This window comes from Elgaria multicarinata, chromosome 2, assembly GCF_023053635.1.
Source record: "Elgaria multicarinata webbii isolate HBS135686 ecotype San Diego chromosome 2, rElgMul1.1.pri, whole genome shotgun sequence".
NCBI classification, from domain to species: domain Eukaryota; kingdom Metazoa; phylum Chordata; class Lepidosauria; order Squamata; family Anguidae; genus Elgaria; species Elgaria multicarinata.
This window is the reverse complement of record NC_086172.1, coordinates 60,076,149-60,098,741: the sequence shown is the minus strand read 5'-3', so window position 1 is coordinate 60,098,741 and position 22,593 is coordinate 60,076,149. Positions and strand designations below refer to the sequence as shown.

Sequence of the window (22,593 nt, the reverse complement as noted above, 5' to 3'; positions counted from 1 at the left end):
TGCACCAACACCTGCACTGCATTGACTGAGAATATGGGGCCTTAGTCCAAACAAGATCACCACTGAGATGAATATGGTCCTTTTTACAACTTTCAAGGGGTTTTACTTATACAGATAAAATAAAACTATTCAAACCACCTCCTTAAGGATCAGTGCTTCTTTCCCTGTTTATTGACAGAATCTCCCTTTGGGGCACACAGCATTGGTCCTTCAGGCAATGGTTCTCTGGAAAGCAAATCTGCAGCTCTGTAGACAAGCAAAAACCAGCTGAACCAGAGGGTGGGAAGCGGGAAAGGAGATAAAATGTCACACTTACTTATGAGTAAGTCCCATTGAACACTTACTTCTGAGTAGACATATGGGGAATTACTAGCACAAACTAATGGAAAGAACACAAGCACTATCACAATTCATTATTTGTGCAGCATCTGGTGTGTGTGTGTCACCCTCCCACTAATGGAACAGCTTCCATCCATGGAATGGGAAGGGGTGTGATTGTCCTTTACTCCTCTGTTCAGTGGGTGAACCCACCCACCCCAGATGTGTGTGTGTGTGTGTGTGTGTGTGTGTGTGTGTGTGTGTGTGTGTGTTGGGAGGGTAAAGTCCTGTTGTGAAAGCAGACATCCACTTCCATGACTTTGGATTTCACCCACCATATATCTTACATCTTCCTAGCTTTTACTTGCCACTGTGGAGCTCCCCCCCAGACACACAAACACACAATTATTCACCTATTCCAGACACCCCTTTTCTCTGTCAATTTCCCCTAATGTTGCACAGACCTTACTTCCTCCAAATCTCACACATCTGGTGTTTTCTTCCTCCACTTTTTGTTATGGGGGGTAGAGTATGGAGGTGTACAGGTGTTTATGCAGTAGAGGCCCTAAAATAGCTTATAGTCCCATGAGGAGGAAACACCTGTGGAGAGGAAGTGCATTTCTAGAGGAAACTGACAGACAAGCCAAAGCAGAACAATGGAAACTTGAGAGTTTTAGTGCAGACATAACAAAGTGCAAGGGGGATTTCCCCCTTCCCTCTTGACTCATACTGTGACTTGAGCCACAACCACAAGGACCTTAACTGAAGTCATTTGGATACTTACTAAATAGTGTAAATCTTTTTGCCTATGAATTATCTCTACCAATTCTGAACAAACTTCAATTCAACCACTGCATAATATTCATGAACTCTGTCTTTTTAGTGCAGTTGGGTTCCCTTTTGAATTTAATATTTAATTTAATATTGGAGTGCCTTTACCGCCCGCCCCCAACATAAAAATGCGTCTAAGAGCTCTATGTACTACATCTACTTGAACTATAATGTCAGGATATTTAAAGACGAGAGAAAAGCAAAGTCTTTGTGTGTATCAAAATTAGCTACACCACCATTTCTCAATAAACCCTCAAGCCCCCACCAACCAACCATGCAGCTTCCCCACCCTACCCACTTTGGTCCTTCCAGAAGAAATAAGAAAGCAATCAAAGGATGTGATTCTGACAAAGTTAAGTCATATTGATTTCCACGTCTTTCTATTAAATATGTGAGACTTACAAGTACTAAACCTTGAGTGGATTGCATGCAATATTGTAGTTCTTCTAATGTAGTTCTAGGTGAACAGAGGAAATCCAAAAAACAAAACAAAGGGTTATGTGTCACCTTAAAGATTAACAAATGTATTATTCCATACGCTTTCAGGGTCTGCAGTCTACATCATCAGATACATGAAGTTTTATACTGAGTTACAAGTATATATAGTAACATGCACAACTAGTGTGTGGGGGCAGGGGGGATTGCAAGCAATGAGACCAGAGGGAAATGAAAGACAGAAAGGACAATGATAGTTAGCTTATTAAAAGTGGCCATTCACAAAACAGTTGTTTGAAGATAGCACAGACAGGCATCCTTGCATCGGTGAGCTGATTAAACAAGTACGGCCTGTTCAGACAACACACTAAGCCATGGTTAGGCCACTAACACATTTGCAGAGAATGGTTAGTGAGCATTTTTAAACTGTGGTTATGTAGCCACTATGGTTAGGAATGGTTCACACAAGTCATGGTTCACATGACACGCTAAGCCAGAATGTTTAGCTCAAAATGCTTAAAATGCTTAGTGTATCATCTGAACAGGGTCGTAGTGTTGTTATTATTATTATTTTTAAATCTCTTGTTCCTATTTAAGCCACAGGAGAAAGAGTTGAACCTCTCAGTGAAATGTAGCACAGCTGTTTCACAATGCAAAAGCCTTTAAATTCCTTTACTGCAGAACGCCGACCTTAATATCAGTGAGTGCCCTGGGCAGTTGAAATGTTCTCCCACTGATTTTGAATATTGCCATTTCTGATGTCACAATTCTATCCATTATTCATTTTGTGTAAAGACTAGTCCGTCTGTAGAATGCAATAGGACATTGATGGCATATATCATCTTAGAAAATGAGCGGATGTATGAACTGCAGATGTTACGGATAACATCAGATCCTGTAATAGCTTTGCCAGAGTAGATATGGGGACAGAGTTTACATCTGGGTTTTCTGCAGGGTGTGGTTCCTGTGTCTGAATCTCTGTTACATGCTCTGCTATTGCTTCTCTACATGAAGCAAAAAAACCCACATCCTAAGCAGGGCTGCTTCTTTTGCCATCTTTGCGGGATTATGATTGGCACACTACAAGTGCTCCCCCCACAAAACCCTTTTGTTTTGGCTGTTTCGTTTTTGGGCAAATTCTATATGTCTGTAATTTATATAGCCAGTAGATAGCATTGTGATATAGCCAGTAGATAGCATTGTGATATTGCCAGTAGATAGCATTGTGATATTGCATGATTCTGGAAATATACCACCCCTTTGATGGTGGTTTATATTTCTTGCTTTACTTTTGGTGATTTAAACAAAGGGAGAATAAAGCTTAAAAACAACTGAAGGGGCACTGGACATTGACAACATCATGAAAAGAACCTGCAAACTTCTGTGAGTGATTGACCATGACTGCATGATAAAAGCCTTGTGTGAAGAAGGCCTTAGGCTGAAGGCTATCTGTAAGCAAGTATAGGCCTACCAACTAAATAATCTCTTAATATAAAGTCTTCTAGAAATGCCCCAATAAAAATCAATAAGTAGCAAGTCACTGATGATGGCCACTAACTTGGAATTAATCTAATCAGTTTAAAGAATTCATCTAAACCCCCATACCAACAACATTTTAAAAGACCTGTGTTTGTGTGCAGCATGTCTAAGAAGGTGGGAGGGCAGGCCTAAAATCAATGGGTGGAAGTTGCAGGGAAGAAGATTTTGGCTAAACATTAGGAGAAACTTCCTAATAGTGAAGGCTGCTTAGCAGTGAAACAGCCGCTTCAGTGCGTGGTGGGTTCTCCTTCACTGGAGAAATTTAAGCAGAGGCTGGACAGCCACCTGTCAGGGATGTTGTAGCTGCATACTGCATTGCACAGCCTGCTTTGATCAGGAAGATAATCTAGTCCCTTCCAACTCTGTGATAATACAGAAGACAGCCAACAGAAGTCCAGAAGTTTAAAATAACACTTCAAAGCCGAACAAAACAAACAATACTTTGAAAAATGAAATGAAGGGGCAAAGATCAGTTCAGCCGCAATCAAGGGGTTGTATCCAGTGGCGGTTTTGTAGTAGTGGAAAATGCTTCCAGCTGTGCAAGGATGGGCACGTGATGTTCACCAATCCCGCCATCTACTACAGGCCTCTGCAGCTGCATCATATCCCAACTGTTGTAAAGGGTCTTCCAACCCTCAATAGGAGCTTTTCAGGGAGCTGCAGTGGGTAGCGGGGACTGGCAAAAATGGGGTGTCCTGACTTTGGTAAGCATAAGTATTTTCCACTAGTGTCAAGCCACCATTAGATGCACCCCAAGAATCAAATTTCATAAAACAGCAGCAAGAACAGCCTGCAAGGGAAGAAATAATGTTTGAGCTAGTTCTCCAAAAGCAAGCCAAGTTCCCCTCTTAATGGGGAGCTGTGATTTGTGGAGGCGTGCAGTATGGCAGTGAAGGGAGAACATGCTGGTGAGTGGACTGCTGAACCAATCAGAGCTTTAACGGGGTTGGGGCCCAAAAGGCAACCCACTGGAAGTGAGATCTCTCCTTTGTTCTCACTCCAGTTCAACCTGAATGCCCTAAAATCAGGGTTCCCATGTGGTTCCTGGATTGCAGTTACTGACTCCCCCAAGAGGAAATCTATGGGGCGGGGTGGGGGGGCAGAGATCACTGAGCTCATAAAGATTCCGGAAGATTGGCTCAACAAGGAGTCAGCCTCCCTGCCTGCCCACAAATCAGAGGCAGGCAAAAGACATCAAGAAGCCAAGCAATGAAGAGCAGCTCTGCTACCGCTACTGCCATCAAGACGAAGAGCAGTGGTGGCAGTAGCATTTCACCCTGTCAGGGTCACAGGAACATGGCATTTGCCCAAGAATGATGCATACAGGTACCAAGCCTGTGAAAATTGCCTTCTTTTCTGGAAGTTTCTGTGGCAGTTCAATCCATCCATCTCCAAAGGCCCGGTGTCACACATGCAGCAGAAATGAGGTGATAAGTGGGTACCGTTCACACTGCAGCTGTGGGATACTAATTTTGAATTCTATGATTCTAAATAATATCTCTCTGCAAGTAAAGAAAAAGTTTTAGCACTTAATGATGAAAGGTTCTAGCCTCTTCCTTTCCCTATTCTAGTTTTCTACTTGCAAAGAGCTGTTCACAGGAGGGAGCATTCAGAAATATATCCTGTCATCTCAGTCTGACTTGGTGCAGTACTTTTTATCACCTCAGAGTACTCCCACCTCATTGTGTTGCACGTTCAGACCAGCCCTAAGATGCACTGCAGTTCTGTTGTTTCCCAGCTTTTACACAATTAGGATCCCTAACAGAACTTATTAAATGTTGGGGTTTTTCTTCTTCTATACACATTTATGTTACCATTATGTAAACTATGTACTTTCACAGCTGGCTTGTTCTCTGGATCCTCTCTTCACATAGCATTCAGCACCACTATCCAGTGCTTATGTCTCTTGCAAACCAATACCCTTGAACTTACAAAAATACAGGGGAGGAGGGGGGCGCATACACATAATTAATCCACACAAGCATGTTAAATTCTTTGCACTTGCTGACAAAGCTTGTATAAAGCTTGGAAGCTTTCAAATCCTATATCATATCATTTTGAATGACCACAAAGGAGAGAACATGATGAGGATTTTTAATTTTTTGGCACTTCCCCTGCCTTTTCAGATGCTGCATCCAATTAGAAAAGTAGCAGACTCATCCACAACTGTGGAAGGATATCTTCAAGAAACATATTTAGATGGTCTTGCCAACAAAATAACATTTTAGATGTTTCTATTAAGTGCCTTTTTTCTGGAGATGAAAGGTGGGGGAACTGGGAAGGTCTAGTTTTGATTTTCACTGTCTTTGTTAACATATTTGCTCCAGTAAAGCTCCCATTTCTAAGATAGTTATGACAAATATAAAAACTTATTTGTTCAGGGGGAAAAGTTTATTTTACATCTTAAAAATAAGGGAGTTGACATGATGGATGCAATGACTGAAAACCAGCAGAATCTCTCACTACCACATCCTTGGAGGTTTTGCAATGTTCATTTTTTGCTGCTCACCTCATTCCACTTTCTAAATAGGAATTTAAACATCAGATTGAAAATAACACAAAGATGCATGTAGCAACCCCTCAAAAGGTTTTTTTTTAAAGTGTTGTAATGAAATGAATCTCCAGAAACTGAGATCCCCTTTCTCACCAGCCATTTTCCTGTTCAAATCACACACCCCAAAACCCCATAGGAAAGATACAGGAATACATATCATTTCCACTGCAGCTGGTGGCCCAAAGAGGAATTCTGAGCAGAAAGAAAGGGCTGATAGAGGGGGGCGGAATTAATCGCCGTCATCCCCACCACTTCTTGCTCAAGGATGCAACAACCAGAGGCTGCTTTTTATTACAATACTGCCACTGGAATAGTAAGACACACATCTGTAAGTTCCAATTTGGACCTAATATATATATTGGCAATTGCAGGGTATACGGAATGGTGGCTAAAGCACAAATTAACTAAAAATCTACGATGCTAGAAATGATGGGAGTGGTGAAGATTGAAGGTAGTGACTTTTATTAGAAGAAACTCATGGAGCTTTGCATTCTGTCTAAGGCCCTGATTGCGCAGACTGTTGCTATCCATTTCTGGTATACCTTTCCTTTTCATCAAACCCAGGTGAGGCAGTGGCTGTTCTGAACCAGTGCCTGGGCACGGTAATGGACTGGATGAGGGCTAACAAACTGAGATTCAATCCAGACAAGACGGAGGTAGTGTTAGCGGGTGGTTCATCTGTCCAGCGAGGTGATGTTTGCCCTGTCCTGGACGGGGTTGCACTCTTCCTAAAGGATCGGGTCCATAGTCTGGGGGTGCTCTTGGATCCAGAACTGTCACTTGAGGCACAGGTGAACTCAGTGGCAAAGAGCACCTTTTATCAGCTTAGGCTGATATACCAGCTGCGCCCTTATCTGGACGGAGATAGCCTAGCTACAGTTATCCATGCTCTGATAACCTCTCGTTTGGATTACTGCAATGTGTTATACGTGGGGCTGCCTTTGAAAACGGTCTGGAAACTTCAACTGGTACAAAACAGGGCAGCACGGTTACTAACAGGGACTGGCCAACGAGACCACATCACACCAGTCCTTTTCCAGCTTCATTGGCTGCCAGTCCAGGTCCGGGCCCGATTCAAAGTGCTGGTATTAACATTTAAAGCCCTAAACGGCTTGGGGCCAGGTTATCTGAAGGAACGCCTCCTCCCATATGTACCTGCCCGGACCCTAAGGTCATCCTCAGGGGTCCTTCTCCATGAGCCCCTGCCAAAGGAAGTGAGGCAAGTGGCTACCAGGAGGAGGGCCTTCTCTACTGTGGCACCCTGGCTGAGCAATGAGCTCCCTAAGGGGGTTTGCTTGGCACCTACATTGTATGCTTTTAGACGCCAGGTGAAGACCTTTTTATTCTCCCAGCATTTTAACAGTCTATAAATAAATTTTAACTTGGTGTTTTAAATCTGTAATTTTGCATTGCTGCTGTTTTTATCTGGTTGAGCTTTTATATTGTATTTTATATTATGGTTTTATACTGTTGTTTTATACTTTGAATGGTTTTAATTTTTGTGAACCGCCCAGAGAGCTCCGGCTATTGGGCAGTATAGAAATGCAATAAATAAGTAAGATCTTTCAGCGGTGATTTCTTAATAAGGATAGGGGCTGGCAGCCTGCCACTGGAGCTCATTCTTTCTCCTTCCCCCATCTCCGTTAGTGCTGCCAGTGCCTGAACTGGGGCAGGGCAGGGCAGACTGGTGCTTCCAGCTTGCTCTTTGTCTCTCCTCCTTATGAGGCTCTATCAGTTCTCATGAATTTCAAAGGCAGCAGGCAGAGCATCCAGCAGGACGGCTATGCCGGGTTTCCACATTTGGTTCTCATAGGTACCACAGGGCTCCCAGACAATGGATCTCCTTGGTGGTGGTGTTTTCCTTTTCTTCCTTTGCTGTGTACAGTGGGCCTTTGACAGGGACCAGAGGAAAGCAGTAGCCACCAGAAAGTGCATTGCTTCTCGTGTGTGTGCAGGAATTGAGGGGTTTGTGTGGAGAGTGGGAATGACGAGGACCAAGAAACCATGGAATGGGTGCAGGTTTCCTTGCTTTCCCCCCATGCTTTTTTTTCCTGTTTTTCAGTGTGGTTTGCACTCATGAACATGAAATCAGTTGCCTCAGTTTGCCTTTTCCTATGCACTGAGTTGTTGCTGGAGCAGAAAATGGGAGGCAGGAGCATAAAAATATAGGTTCTGTTTTTGTGATGTTTCATGGCTCAGAACACCTGTCTGGTTTGCATGCATGATCTTGGAAGTTCTTGCTTTCTTCTGCTGATGAGCAGAAAAACGTAGGTTCAAAGGAAAGCTTTATTGTGGGGATGGGGAATGAGTGGCCCACCAGTTGCCTTAGTTGACCGTTTCCTATGCAACGGATTGATGCTCAGGACTGAATCAGAAAAAATGAATGCTCAAAGAACTGCATTTGTTTTGCTGCTTGGGTTATACCAGCCTCATAGAATCATAGAATAGTAGAGTTGGAAGGGGCCTATAAGGCCACCGAGTCCAACCCCCTGCTCAATGCAGGAATCCACCTTAAAGCATATAGAATCCCAACCCTTTGCTTCACATTCATGGTTTGTAAGTGACTTGAAGTTCCTCTGCCTATAGTAAACTGTATGAGTGGTTCTGCCTGCAATTAGCTGCCCTTCCTTCAGTCCGATGTTTCAGCAGCTGTCTATGTTACCCAAGGTCACACAAATATGCTTCTGTATACCTATTACAAAAATTATGTTTAAGCATATCATGGAATGAAGTAAGGTATGTAACTCTCTGCAAAGACTATGGGGTATTCAGACTGTTTATCTTTCTGTGGATTCCTTTGAGATAGATTTATGTCAACCCAGTGTCCAGCTGGTGTAAAACAAAACACGCAAACTCAATTTTAGGCAAAATAAGAAAGGAATTGAGAATAAAACTTCCAATGTCATACTGCCCTTATACTAATCTATGGTGCGACCATACCCTTCCAAATCAAAAAGATATCATTAATATACCACAGTCATAAAATCAAATATGACCCAAATAGAATTTTAGAAAAAATGAATGGCTGTTCAAAATTTTACATGTATAAATTAGCAATTTTAGGAAACATGGAACACCCTATAGCTAGTCCCATAGTCTGCCAATAACAAGTCTTATTAAATGAAAAATACTTTTTTTTTGTAAAGCTATAGCTGAGGGAGGTACTAAAAATGTGTTGGTGGACTTCATATTGCACATTTTTGCAAGACATAACAAATGATCTCTAATGCCCATTCCTGCAATATACTGGTCTACAATGATTTAACATGAATATTAACTAAGACAACTTCTAGTTGTATTGCTATGGTTGTGTTTTTTTGTTTTTAAAAAGCATGGAATCTTGCACATAATTTTAATGGAAGGAAGAAGTAATTAAAAAATAATAACTCTCAAATTGTGACTGGGGTTCTAGAAAGGAACCATTATTAGAAACAATAGATTCCAGTAGGGTGGGGGTGGGATTACGATCTTAGGAAAATATAAGTAACTTTACGGATCTCAGGTAACCTATAAAATCATGGGATTCTAAGATTGTTATTTAATAAGAAATGTTATTCTGATAAACAAATTCAGCCCATGGTGCATTCCTCTTCTAATATCCCTTTGACCTGTGAAAAGACCTGTGGGTGCATACAAGACTGGGACTATCTGATGTCTCATCCAGTAGTTGTCATAAAACCTCAGCCACTCCACCTCTTGTCTGTGAGCAGTGCGGCAGAAAGAACTGTCCTGAGAAAGCAGGCAAAAGAAACGGCCACAGCCTCCTTTTGCCTGCCCACCTTGGATCTCTCAGCAGCGTGGTGGAAAGAATTGAGTAGGCAGTACTTTTAAGGAGTACCTCTTATTATTACTAGTGTACTGTCTCCCTCTGGAAAGTCTAACCACTCATGTCATGCCTCTTTGGGCTCACCAAACCTCCCCAAGTGAGTGAGCAGAAGCTGACTAGGTAGCACAATAAAGAGGATTTAGCTAGCTGCTGCTTCCAGCTCCATTGCAATGCCACCCAGAAGAAGCACACAGGAGAGCCAGTAAAGGAGGTTTGCAGGAGCAGCTGCCTCTGCTCATTTGCACACCTGCACTCTCTCTGCAGGCAGGTGAGCAAGCAGAGGAAGCAGTTTTCTTGCTTGCTTGGCACTGAGCCTAATCCTCTTTTCATGCCGCCCAAAGAGATGGTGTCCAATCGGCCACCTCTACCCACTTGCTCATGGTCTGGTAGCAGCACAGTGCTGACGGAAGGGAAGGGCTACTCACAGAGCAACCAAGGCTTGATTTCTCTAGCCCTTGAAGGGGTTATGTAGGCCAATCCACTCCTACAGGTTACTGTTGCAAAATGAAACTCCTTCTTCTGGTTCACTCAGATGGCCTGCTGGTCCTGGGTTTTCTGACTTGCCTCTTAAAAAAAACAAAAACGCCCTCTCCAGCCCAAGACAACTTTCCTATAATATAGAACTGGCCCTGCCTATGCCCATGAGCTTTCTTATTTTCCCTTCCCCTGGTAAAAGGGCATGAAATGAAGCACTTCGTTTTGAACAGGGCCTGCTTCTTAAACAAAAACAGAGCTCTTTTACCAAATACCCAGATATAGGTTGTGTGTTTCAATAGTCTCTCCCGCAGAATGGCCCAACTTTTCAAAGTTGTTGTTATTACTGTTGTTGTTGTTGTTGTTGTTGTTGTTATTATTATTATTATATTTTGTCCTCGCTGCTTCATGACCTCACGCACAAACGGCTGCGTCACTCCCCGGAAGTAAGGAAGCGGTGAGGATTGCAACAAGCTGCCGCCGCCTCCTCTGCCAGGGTCGTGTCCCATGTGCTGGATCTCGGAGGGGGGCCCTGTCATACTTCGTGACGGCGGGCCGAAGGGATTTCTTACTTTCGCTTCCACACCTGACGGGCAGCTGTGGAGGCTTCTGACTGCGAGGCTTTTGAAACGCGCCTCCTCCGCCGCCCACAGCTCTGGCCGGACGCTACGCTTCCGCTGCAGCCGCCTCCTCCTCCCCCTCTTCCCTTCACGCCATCACTGGGGGCCGTGCGGAGTAGCGCCGCGTCGCTCCCGGAAGTGAGGAAGCGGTGGTAACAGCAGTAATAGCAACAAGAAACAACAGCAGCTGCTGCGGCCGCCGCTGCCTCTTCCACCCTCTGTGAGGGGCTCCCCCTCCCCCCGCTTCCTTTGCGTTCCTGCGTACGGGAGCCGGGAGGGGCCCGCGCAAAGGTGGGCCAAGTGGAATTCTCGCTTTCGCTTCCCCACCTGAGGGGTGGTGGCTGAGAAGGCTGTGGACGGAGAAATGCAACAGCTCTGCCCGGACGCCCCTTTTCCGCCACAGCCCCCTCCTCCTCCTCCACCGCCGCCGCCTCCCTCTCTTGCCCTCACGCCATCACTGGGGGCCACAAAGTAGCGGCTTCCCCCTCCACCCGAACCCCCCTTCCAGCAACATCAGTATGAGACCTGCCGAGACCCCCAGCCAGTGCCGAACTCCGGTAGGTGATGCTTCTTCTTGTTGTTATTGTTGTTGTTATTGCCCCTCATCAATCCATTAAGTTGATCCATCTCTCTGAGGGGTATGGAGGGAGAGAAAACACACACACACCCGTTTCCGCAGACACTTTTAGTCCTTGCCTTCCATTCATTGTAGGTTCTCTCTTCTCCCCATAAATCCGAAGGCCGAGGGTGGCCAAAATAAGGAAAGGTATTTTGGGGGGGGGGGGAGGATAGTTGCCAAGAAATGAATGAGAGAGTCCTTTACAGGAGAAGCCCTTCGACCCAGCCTTTGCCAACCTTCCTTGGATCCCAGAAGCCCACGGGACAGGTCAGTCTGAGATGTTTTTGTATTTACTTTTCTTGATGTCTGTTGTAGGAAAATGTGCAATGCCTTCTTATTTCCACCATTCTCTGTCTTGTCTGTTTTCTGGGGTTTTGTATTGTGTATTAGAATGGGATATTGTGGAGATGCCTTTCTTAAAAAAAATATTTAGCTTGCTTAAAAACAACAGCAAACAATACCTGAAGTGTCGCTAGAACGTAACCCATTGGATGAATTCTCACCATTCTCCTCCCTCTACTTTGTCCCTCTGACAAGGTGTTTTATTCTTCAAGGGTGGTGGTCTTCTGCATATTTATTCAGAAGTTAGTAACTAATTTCAGTGAGACTTATTCTCCGTCAAGTGTACAAAGGGTTGTAGCCGCAGAGAAATATGGTCTGGATATATTTGTGGGCATTTCATGGGCAACATCCACAGAGTTTTGTTATAGTCAAGTCCTAATCGTTATGTTCCTTTAGTATTATTTTGCTTTCATTCCTTTATGAAGACACATGTGCGCATATTCTCCTCATGCCATCACTATTGCCATGTTGATCCTTCCTGGGAGTGTTAGAAGGAATGATAGCAGCAGCAGCGCTATCTGCTCACTTGTTCTTTGGGCCCAGCAGGCCTGCCTAAGTAAGTGAGTGGAAACTGCTCCTTCTGCTTAACTGCAGAGTGGCACAGTATCTGAGCTTGCCACTGCGCCCGGAATTCATTGCAATGCCACCCAGAGGAAGTGCACAGGTGAGCAAGCAGCAGAACTGGCAGGAGCAGCTGCTTTTGCTCACTTGCACACCCACACTCGCTTTGGGGCAGGTCAGCAAACCCAAGAGGTAGCTTGTTTCTTTCTTGCTGGGCAGCAAAAATCTTTCTTTCATACAACTGAGAGACAGATGGTGTACAAGCCCAGTTGGTCATGATTTTGTAGCAGCACAGTGGTGACTGCGTGAAAAAGAAGGAGTAAATATGTGAGCAGAGGAAACATGCAGCAGGGCAGGATCTACGCTAATGCTTTAAAACGGTTTATAACAGTTGTGACAACTGTTGAGACCCAGGACACGCTCCCTATAGAGTCTTCAAACGTTTTCAAAGTGTTATATCCTGCTTAGTGTAGATCTGGCCCAGACATCTTCCAAAAACTCAACTACTCATTATTACAAGTTACTGGGAAAACCCCAGTAAGGAAACTTAGGGTTGGAGGGGGCAATGGGGGAGGCGACGCACAAGTATAAGTAGAAATTGAACCTATTTATTCATTCATCTACGCCCAAGATTGGTCTCTATTCCTCAGAGAGAGATTATGCATGCCCAACCACTCCTACAGGCTTCTGTAGCAAAAATGAAACTCTTTTTTTCTGGTTCACTCAAAAGGCCTGCTCACATCTTAAGCATTCTGATTTCCCTTTTAAAAACACAGAATGTTAACACTCCGTTCCCACCCCAAGGCATGTTCCCGAACTATGGACCTGCCTATGCACATGACCTCTTTTGGAGTATGCATATAGTCTTTCCTCCACCCCTGGTGAAAGGGCACAAAATGAAGTGCATATCTTGAACAAAGCCTGCTTCTTAAACAAAAACAGAGCTTCTTTACCAACTACTCAGATGTAGGTGTGAGTGTATTTTTATTAAGAAGTTCCTCCCACAGAATGGCTCAATGGTATAATAATAATAATACTATAATGTTGTCCTCGCTTCATGACATCACATACACGCTGTATCACTCCCAGAAGTAGGCCCTAATTGCTAAAAGATTTCTAATGGCTAAAGAGCAGGGTTATAGATTATATAAATAGCCCATGAAGGTTTATGCCACACCATATTATGATAGAACAGGGGTCCTCAGTGCTGATGCCATGGTGCCCTCCAGGACTTCCATTGACACCCTTGAAGTCCTCCCCTCCCTGCCCCCTTAAATTAAAAACCTTAGAAAATATAAGGTCAATCTTTTTTTCTCTCCCTTTCTAGCCTCTAGCCTTTCTCTTTCTTCCCCTTCTATCCCTTTGCCTTGTTATTTCTCTCTTGCTGCTAGCCTCTGGCATTGCTGTTTCTCTCCCCCACCACCATCTCTTTAGCTCACTTTTGACTAGCCATTGTGTAACTAGCCATATTCACCGTGGGAGCCATTTTGTGATGGTGCCCAGAGCAATTTATCAAATTTGAACATGGGTTCAAAAAGGTTGGGGAGCCCTGCAGTACATCTCTTTGTTCCCAGTGGTGGCTGGTGTCCATTGGGGCTAGTGAACACAAGGGCAGGGCAGCGAACTACAGATGGAGTCAAAAGTAGATAGAACCCAGGGTCACAAAAGACATAATAACTTCAAGAGACAAGTCACTTCAAAATCATGAGTGTAAAATAGAGGGTTGAGGTATCTGACCTATTCACCAACAGAAAAGCATTCATTTGAATTGATTTTTTAATGCTCCGAACTCCATTAGCAAACCATTGCATTATGAAAGGAAAATTGAAGCAAGTAATTTCAAGATATGAATGTAAAGCAGAGTGATAAATAGAAAAGAGTGACAGGTGGGGGTGGAAATCACTTGAAAATAAATGGAAAAATATAGGAAAAAATAGAAATGGATGTGGAACTCCTGGGAAATCCCATACTTACATGCCCCATGAAATGTAAAGCTTTTTTAAAGACTTTAAAATATGCAATTTTAAAAAAATTAGGGGCTCCGAAGCCCAACCTCATCAATTTCTACATACACGCGCACACACAAAAGAAGCAACATATTGGCTCAGTTCAGAGACAGTGTGAAAACTCCACTCAATGGTTGAGTGTTCTAACTGCACCATTGTGTGACAGTGGGCTACCATGCAGTTGAGTAAAATCCACCGCGATGTTTGATTGACAGTTCCTTCACCCTCTCTCCTTCCTCGGTCCTCCCAATGGTATCCCATCAGCCATTGCTGAAAAAAAATTCCTGGTGGCTCTCCTAGAGCAGCACTCGCTCCTTTCGCCGCTCTTGCCAGGGAGGCAGTGGGAAAAGTCAACTCAATGCAATGGAAAACTCCACAGAGCCTGCCACACAACAAACAGTGGTTGTGCAGGAACTCTCATCTGCACAGTGTGGATATTCTGTGTAGAGTGCTTTCCAAAAAAACCTCCACCATTGCATGGAGTTTTCCCACCAGACAACACGTTCCTCAACGGTGGTTTAAAAACTCAACTCTTGAGTTCTAAAACCACCATTGAGAACCATGTTGTCTGAACTGAACAGCCACTTTGTGACTGCTGCTGCTTAAATCTGGTTTGTTTCAAAGCCCACTACACAGCAGGAAGAACTTAAAAAACAAAACAAAAACAGAGTTGCCCATTGCCTGTGCCAGACCTATTCACACACAAAAAAAATCTGAGCCCTGATTGTGATCAGGACCAGATCTGGAAATCCAGCAAAGAGGCCCAGGATGCTCTGCCTGTTGCCTTAGATTATTGAATTCAGTTGAGAGAGAGAGTGCCTTATGGCTCAATCCTATACATGTTTAGACAGAAAAAAGCCCTACAACTCCCAGTGGGCCCCAACTATGGCTGGCTGAGGAAAGCTGGGAATTGTAGGCCTTTCCCCCCTATCTAAACATGCATAAGATTGTGCCCTAAGTCACGGAAGGAAGGAGGAGACAGGGCAAGCAGGAAGTACCCAGCCAGCCCTGCTCCAGCCACTAGTAGCACCAATAGAGGTCAGGACAGAAGGAAAGGAGGGGTCAACACTGCACAGTAAGTGACTCTTTCATTAAAAAACCAATCTGTTTGTTCCAGAATTTCCATATGTATATGTATATGTTGCTGCTATCCATTCTTAACGCAGTATTGGCAAGGTGTTCTTGGGCTTATCAAAGTGTTTCTGCTCGAGGGTTTCTGTTTGCTCTTTATTTAAAATATTTACTAGTTATGGATTGCAATTCACATTGATCTCTGGTGTTAATTTCCCACTGTCCTTCTGCTGGCACTGAGCCTTCACTTGTATTTCAGGTGAATATGCTTAATTAGTTCTGTTTTGTCCAATGTGTTCATAAGGAGATAATCTTCTAGAATAGTTGGCTAATAAAGTTTTCTTACCATAATTGAGTACAATTACTCAGTTGTTCTGAGCACAGAATTCCCTGAAAATGTGTGAGCGATGTAAGCTTTTTTTCATTGGAGGCGTTAGGGAAATCTTCTTTCCCAAAGTACTACGAGCAAGGGCCTGGCTTACGAGGTACTCGTCAATGGAATGGTAAGTTGTCATTAAGAAGGAAGATAAACAATTGGAAGGCCTCTCTACATCCTGTGTGGGAATGATAGCTTCCTGGGAAAAGTAATTATCTTCCATTTCGGGTGTTTTGTACCTGATGAGTAAGGTCCTAACAACATGTTGTGTTTATGACATGATTAGCAATCATGTAGAGGGTTTTCAAAAATGAAAAATTGGGGAAGGGAGGTTTTAAGCTTAATATCCACAGCTGCAATATCGGGAAAATCACGATATTGGCAATTTGGATTAGAAAAAAACAGCTAAGACTAAATGGATATCATCCTAGGGCAGGACTTAGACTGGAAATCCAGGGACTCATAGGCCATGGTGCACTCAAATGACCCTCCAGAGAGTGGCATGCAAATAGGACCGGGCTGAAATATGTAGGACGAAATCAGCTGAGCCTTCCTTTACTCACTGCACTATCCTTACTTGTTAGTGTTGGGTTTTCTGTTTGTTTTTTAAAGTTTTATTGTCAGGGGCTGGCCAGCTGGACATGTGCTTATTTACAGATCCTCATTTTATTATTTTTACTTCACAAGTATATTACCCTTTTTTTTTATAAACAACAAAATAGTACTTACTCCCAAGTAAATGTGGTAAGCATCAGGGCAGCAGAAGCAAACCCTGTTTTATTCCTGCAGTCATCATGGTGGACTTTACAATGCAAAAGTGCACATGATCAGAAATTGGGTTGCAAACAGTTTTTTTGCTGTAACATACCAAGAATGTAGAAGCAGTTGTAAAGCATGGAATGGGCGGGTGGAGGTCAGTGCAGAGAAGAACGTGTGTTTCACAACTGAAATAATTCACATTGCCATCTCAACTGAGGCCTCTATAAGTATTAAGTCCAAGACTGACTACCATTGCTTGCCTTCCTGCCTGCTGAGTTCCTGAGACAATTGTGACCCCTTTTAAAAACCCACAGCACGGTTGCTAATTATGCTATTAACATAATTAGACCCTAATTAGTTTGTTGAGCATGTTGTCCTTTGAATATGTAGAAATACTTAACTGTAGCATGTCTTTTCCAGAATTACTATAGAAAGACTTGTATCTTTCCATTCCTGCCTTCTGTTTCTGTGTTTTGTAATTACTGACAGTCAGTTTATTTATTACTTTTATATACCGCCCCATAGCCGAAGCTCTCTGAGCGGTTTACAAAAAACTATCTGTATATGTCTTAATTTAAAAACCCAATCTTAATTTCTTAATTCTAGGGCTCAGTTGGTTGAAGTACTTAGTATGAAAAATTGGTTGTGGTAGTTCAGGTCATAATGTCATCTTTGATTGTGCTTCTTTAAATGATGGAAAATGTTTATCTGGAAAATGTTCTAATTCTCTATTCATTATTATCTGATTTAGTATGATTGACTTATTTATTAAACAAAACTTTTAAGAAATAAATTGTGTTTATTACATAAATATCTTGCTTTTTTCCTTTAGCTAAAAGTAATTGAACTGAAATATGTGATTTAGGGGGGAAATAAAGTGCATCTGATGAAAGAATACCCAAAGACATGTAAAATTATAGTTAGAAACTACTTTCAATTGGAATACTATTAAAATCTACAGGTGTGATAACTCAATAGTATGTTTTGTTGCATTTAAAATTTTAAGGGTGGAAATGAATTTATTTTTTAATTTTTATTTATTTTTATAGTTCTGGTTACATAGATCAAATAATACATCACATATATACATTTGGAGTCAATATGAATATCTCTCTTTCCCTCTCTCTCTCCATATATATTCCTGCCTGGGTTTAAGATTATTTAACATTAATTAATTTAATTCAGTTTAATTCAATTTAGGGCACCCTGGAATTAAATCTCTTTACCCATCCACCTATGCTTTCCATAGCTCTATATATGCTGATGGAGGTGAAGTTACTTAAGTTTATGAAAGTATATTTTGGAATGTATTTGGAATATGTATTTCCACCTTGGAATCCCTGGCTTTCCCTGCATTTTCTTATTTTTTGTTTATTACGAATACTTAAATTCTTACAGGGGTCTTTTAGCTAGCAAACCCTTTAAGCTTTGATCAGGATAGCTTCTCTGATATAAGGCCTACTTTGTTTTTTGTTGCTCCTAAATTTATGATCAAATGAAATATTGAAAATAGTGTTTCAAGTAGTCTGTTCTGTCAGTAAAATTTGACTTGTAATCCTACCACAGACTTAAAACAATGCATAAACCAGTTAAGTTGAAATGTGTGGATTTAAATGAGTTTGGTCAGATTCCATGCAGCAGTGGTCTTGTGGTCCTCCAGATGTTTTTGGCCTACAATTCCCTTCAGCCCTAGCCAGCACAGCTAATAGTGAAGGATGATGGGAGTCATGGGCCAAAGCATCTGAAGGGCCACGAGTTACTCATCCCTGCAATGTAGAGCTAAATGTTCTAAACTGGGGTTTGAAACTCGAGGTCAAACTTGATCCAGTTTTATGTTCATAAGGCTGGGGTATACATATCTTCAGTCCCTTGTCACAGTGGTGGTACTAACGGAAGTAGAAAAATCCACTGTGTCAAGTAATCGAAATGCATTCATTTTAAAGATAATTTGAACAAAGAAAAATTGCTATTAAACTAGATATGCAAGGTTTACCAACGTTTAAGTATTTATGTAACGATGTTTAAGTATATAATTGCAATAACGTTCCATTCTAATTGGTACAAACTCAAATAGTTTAAATTCTCTTTAAAGTATTGAGACTTGGATTGTATATCATAGTATTTGAGAGATCCTGTATGGCAGCATGCCCAACTTTTGTATGTAGATTTTATGTTTAATGATTTAGAGTGTTGTACATTGGTGTACCTGGTAGTGCAAATGTACACTGCTCAAAATTCATGGGTTAGGTTTCTGAGTGGTAAAATATGTAAGAACAACATTTTGGAATCTTTTCCTTTTTCATTGCTTTGAAATCAGTCATTGTGACTGCTGTGTAACTATGAGAAATGAAAATATAAATAGCTACTAATATGGGCATGGATTGGTAATGTATTGAACCAGAGATTAAGTCTGTAATCCTTGGACTACATATTGCTCAGCAGTTTTAAGTAGTCATGTGATGGGCTTTGCAATGACTGCCAGACACTCACAGTCTTAAACACTTTTACCAGGAAGTAAGTTGTGTTATTTAAATGCAACTTCAGTGCAACTTTTTTAGAGCAAGTATGCGAGTCTTACTTGGCCCAAATTAATCTGCTTTGACCTTCTTCTCTTACACAGGAAATGAATCGCTGGTGTGGTGCTGTTGCCATTTATACTGCTGCAGTTGCTCTGTAACCAGTGAATCACTCAGTTTACTACAAATTATGTATCTCCTCCTCTTTGGCAGGCGAGCTTTGATTTCTCAGTGGCATTAATTAAATTCTTATTAATACTTTTTATACACCACAAATATGTTAAATTCCATTGCCTTGTACTCCAAAATCAAGGGAAAGTACTTGTACTTCCAACTTAAAGGCAAAGTGGTTGATGTTTTTGAAGAAAATTATACCCCCCTCAAAATTTCTGAATTTTAAGAATGCTAATTCTTAGTGCATATGCAGAAGGCTCTGTGGCTTTAAAGGAATTGCCAACTCTCACCTCTTCCTTTAAGTTGGTTATTATTCCTGTCGGAATCCCATATTAATTTATAGATTAACTGCAAGACTATAATACAATCCAAAAATCAATTAATAATGCATACTAACAATATTGCCAAAATTGAAAACTAAAAAGTTTTGTAATAAAGAACAACACCAACAAGTATCTGCAGCTAAAACTTTTCCTGAAGTTTTAACAACATGTCACAACCTGAAAGAAATGAACCTGGTAGGCTCTCTGGTGGTGTACTATCTTTGTACTAAATGCAAACTGAAATGTGGCTTTAACGCCTTGAAGAAGGAACAGGAAGATGTGTTTGGCATACATCTGCCTGTTGTATGTTCATTTAAGGGAAGAGTATCAAATGAATTGTATCCCATTTCTCTCAGAGGGAGCACTAAAGGGCAGCATTCCTGTAAAAGAGGAAGCAGTCTAAAGGTGCAACAATCCACTCTTATCCCCACTTTTCTATTTTTGCATCAATAGTGCACAGATAAGAAAATAAAGTACACACTGCCAAAGTGCAATCTACTTCGTATGCACAATACTAAGATTTCTTTGTAGTGTCTGATAGCCTCAGCGATGGTGTACTTCCTTCTGTAGAGTTACAAAATACTTAATTATTTAATTATTAAGGTTTAATTTTTCGGTGATGGGAGTAGTATTGCCACAAGTATGGCACAGAATGTAGGGTTCATTAAATTTAGGTGTCAGTGAACAAATGGAAATGCATGCCGTTTTTTTCTTATGGGAGCCCTCCTTTGTGATTTGAAAAAGTCTTCTGCATAGTAGTACTTCATGTCTGCCAGGTAGACCAAGTTCTAGATTAGATTTCTTCCTGCCCCCTGTAAGAAAGAACTGCAAAAGCTAGTTCAGCAAAAGGCTCCATCCCAAGAAGGGTACTGACTTCAGTGTGGAAGGACCTGAGTAAGTTTTAAAATTTAAGCATATATAATTGAGGAGGTTGGTAAGTGGAATAGTACTTTTTAGTTACTTCTGAAACCATGGTTGAGCAAGAGACAATTGAGTAGTTCTTTGTTGTTGCCACAAGCTTTTCTGCTGTCCGGTCACTGTTACTCTTGTACCTGATTCTATGGGAAGGGATACCAAGAGGCCACTTTGACCCAGTTCACACAATGACAGCCCAGATTTTTTAAAAACCCTGAGTTGTCCTGAACGGGTGCTAGTCAATGTGGCTCAAGTGTTCCTGTTTGGCTCCTCCTACCAGTGGGAGTAGTTAGGGATGCTCAATCCCCCTGGGTTGTTTAGCATAGCATCCAAACCTGAAACTCTGCATGTAATGCTAAACCACCCAGGGATGTTTAGCTGCTCCTGCTAGCAGGGAGCACTCAAACCATCATGTCTACCGTGCTGGTTTGTTCATGACAACCCAGGGTTTAAAAATACCCTGGATTGGCATTGCATATGAATCCAGACTTTGTGATTTACTGTTTCGTTAAGGTAGCATACTGCAACATTGGGTCCTCTGAGCTGCTACACCAGCCTGAATTACCTTGTCTTGTGGATTCGGAATTGTTGGTAAAAGAATTATTTTCTGCTTAGATAACATTCTATTTTGCATTATGTGGCAGCTTACTGGTTTAGCCCTGTGGGGCCAAGATGCTCTTACCACCCCTGCAGGGGAGTGGCCCAACAGCCCCCAGCCTTCCTCCAGCCTTGGAGCTGGGAAAGGGGCAGGGATGTACTGTGCAACTGTTAGGCTAATCCCCAATCACCTCTGTAGCTCCAAAGTTGAGAAGAGAGCTGGGGCTCATCACACTTAGCAAAAGTAGTCACACCTTCGCCATGGCAATTGAAAATGTGGAAGACTAGTTCCAATGCTGTTAGGTTTTAGTATTCAGAAACTACAACTACAGAAACTAGTATAATGGTGATTGGCAATAAACTTTGCTTACTGAAAAAAATGGTTTCAGAAAGGGATTACCTCTGAACTTCAATTTGTTGTGTGCTACTTCAGCACAAGGTGTAGCTAACAAAAGATCCCAAGGAAGTATAATTTAAAAAGTGCTCATAAAGCCATGCTTTGACAGCTTGCTTACATATGTTCAGATTTTGAAAATTATCCCTTTAGGATGGTGGTTCCAAACCTTGAGGCCCTGGTGTTGCACTACAACTCCCATCAACCCCTGTCAGCAGGACCAGTGGTCAGGGGGTCAGGAGAGTACTAGTCCAACATTTGTGGACCCAAGCTTGGCAACCATACAATGTAGCCTGTTGCTTTCTCTGCTAAAACAAATGCACCAAACTTAAGAGTGTAGATCTATATGTGATAAACATACTTTTTACTCATTGTTAAAAACAACAACAACAACAGACTATGGGTAGAATCCAGAGAAACTCATGGAGAAGCGGATTGGTGGAAAGTGATTTTCATGAACCCTCTTCATTCTAGTTAGCCCTAAAGCGCCTTTCTTGAAGGTTGGAGGACTTTGCTAGATGGGTGGACTGCTGCAGAGTGGAGTGGAAGGGGAGGTTGCAGAAAACTCACCTTCCACCAGGATCTTTGGCAACATATTTCTCTGGATCCAACCCTACACATTTTAGTTTGATAGGCAGTTCATAGGGACCTTAAATTGGAGTTCAGTGTCTGAAATTTTGCTTTAGGCTTCATAGAGATAACGGTATAATGCATAAATCTGGCCTGCACTCTTGGCCTTATCTTTTTATCTGCATTTCAAAGATTGATTTACTAAAATAGGAGATAAACAAGGTTCAGAGGATTGCCCTGTACACTCTTTTATTTAAAATAAACATGCCTACAGTTTGCATGTATAAACTTCAGTTAACCTGTTTGATCTGTGCTTCTAATAATTAGCTGCTCTATCATATTTCTCAGGTATACACATAAAAGAGTGCAGGTTGAGATGAATGATCAATATTTAGGATGCAATGTCATGATAAACTTGTGGGCTTCTTTAAAGGGTTACTTTGTCAGCTATACTCTTGTGTTTTTTTTGTAATGTGACAGCGGTAAAGGGACCTTTGTTCTTGCCCCCTGTATTAAATTATGTTCTCATCTTAATATAGAGGCATAAGCTCTTCTCCTTTAGTTAAATGTAGAATTCAGAGCACACTAGGCTTATTGGATACAGGTCTTACGTACACACACACACTCAACACACACTCATAATAATAGTTGTGAAAATGTCTCTGTGCTACCTCCTGGCCACAACTGAACACAATTCTGTATTATGCAATAATACAATTCAAATTATAAATTGGAAACATTTGGAATTTATGTTGTTCAGAATTAAGAATATC

At 41.9% G+C, this 22,593-nt stretch overlaps 1 protein-coding gene across 1 annotated transcript in view; it reads left to right on the top strand.

Moving 5' to 3' along the window:
* The first annotated feature begins 10,764 nt into the window (after positions 1-10,764).
* The window catches only part of SPOPL (speckle type BTB/POZ protein like), a 43,356-nt gene continuing 31,527 nt past the window's right edge, over positions 10,765-22,593 (top strand). Inside the window, exon 1 of the mRNA XM_063116587.1 lies at positions 10,765-11,154. The gene's annotated coding sequence lies outside the window, so the exon portion shown is untranslated. The remainder of the gene's footprint in view (positions 11,155-22,593) is intronic.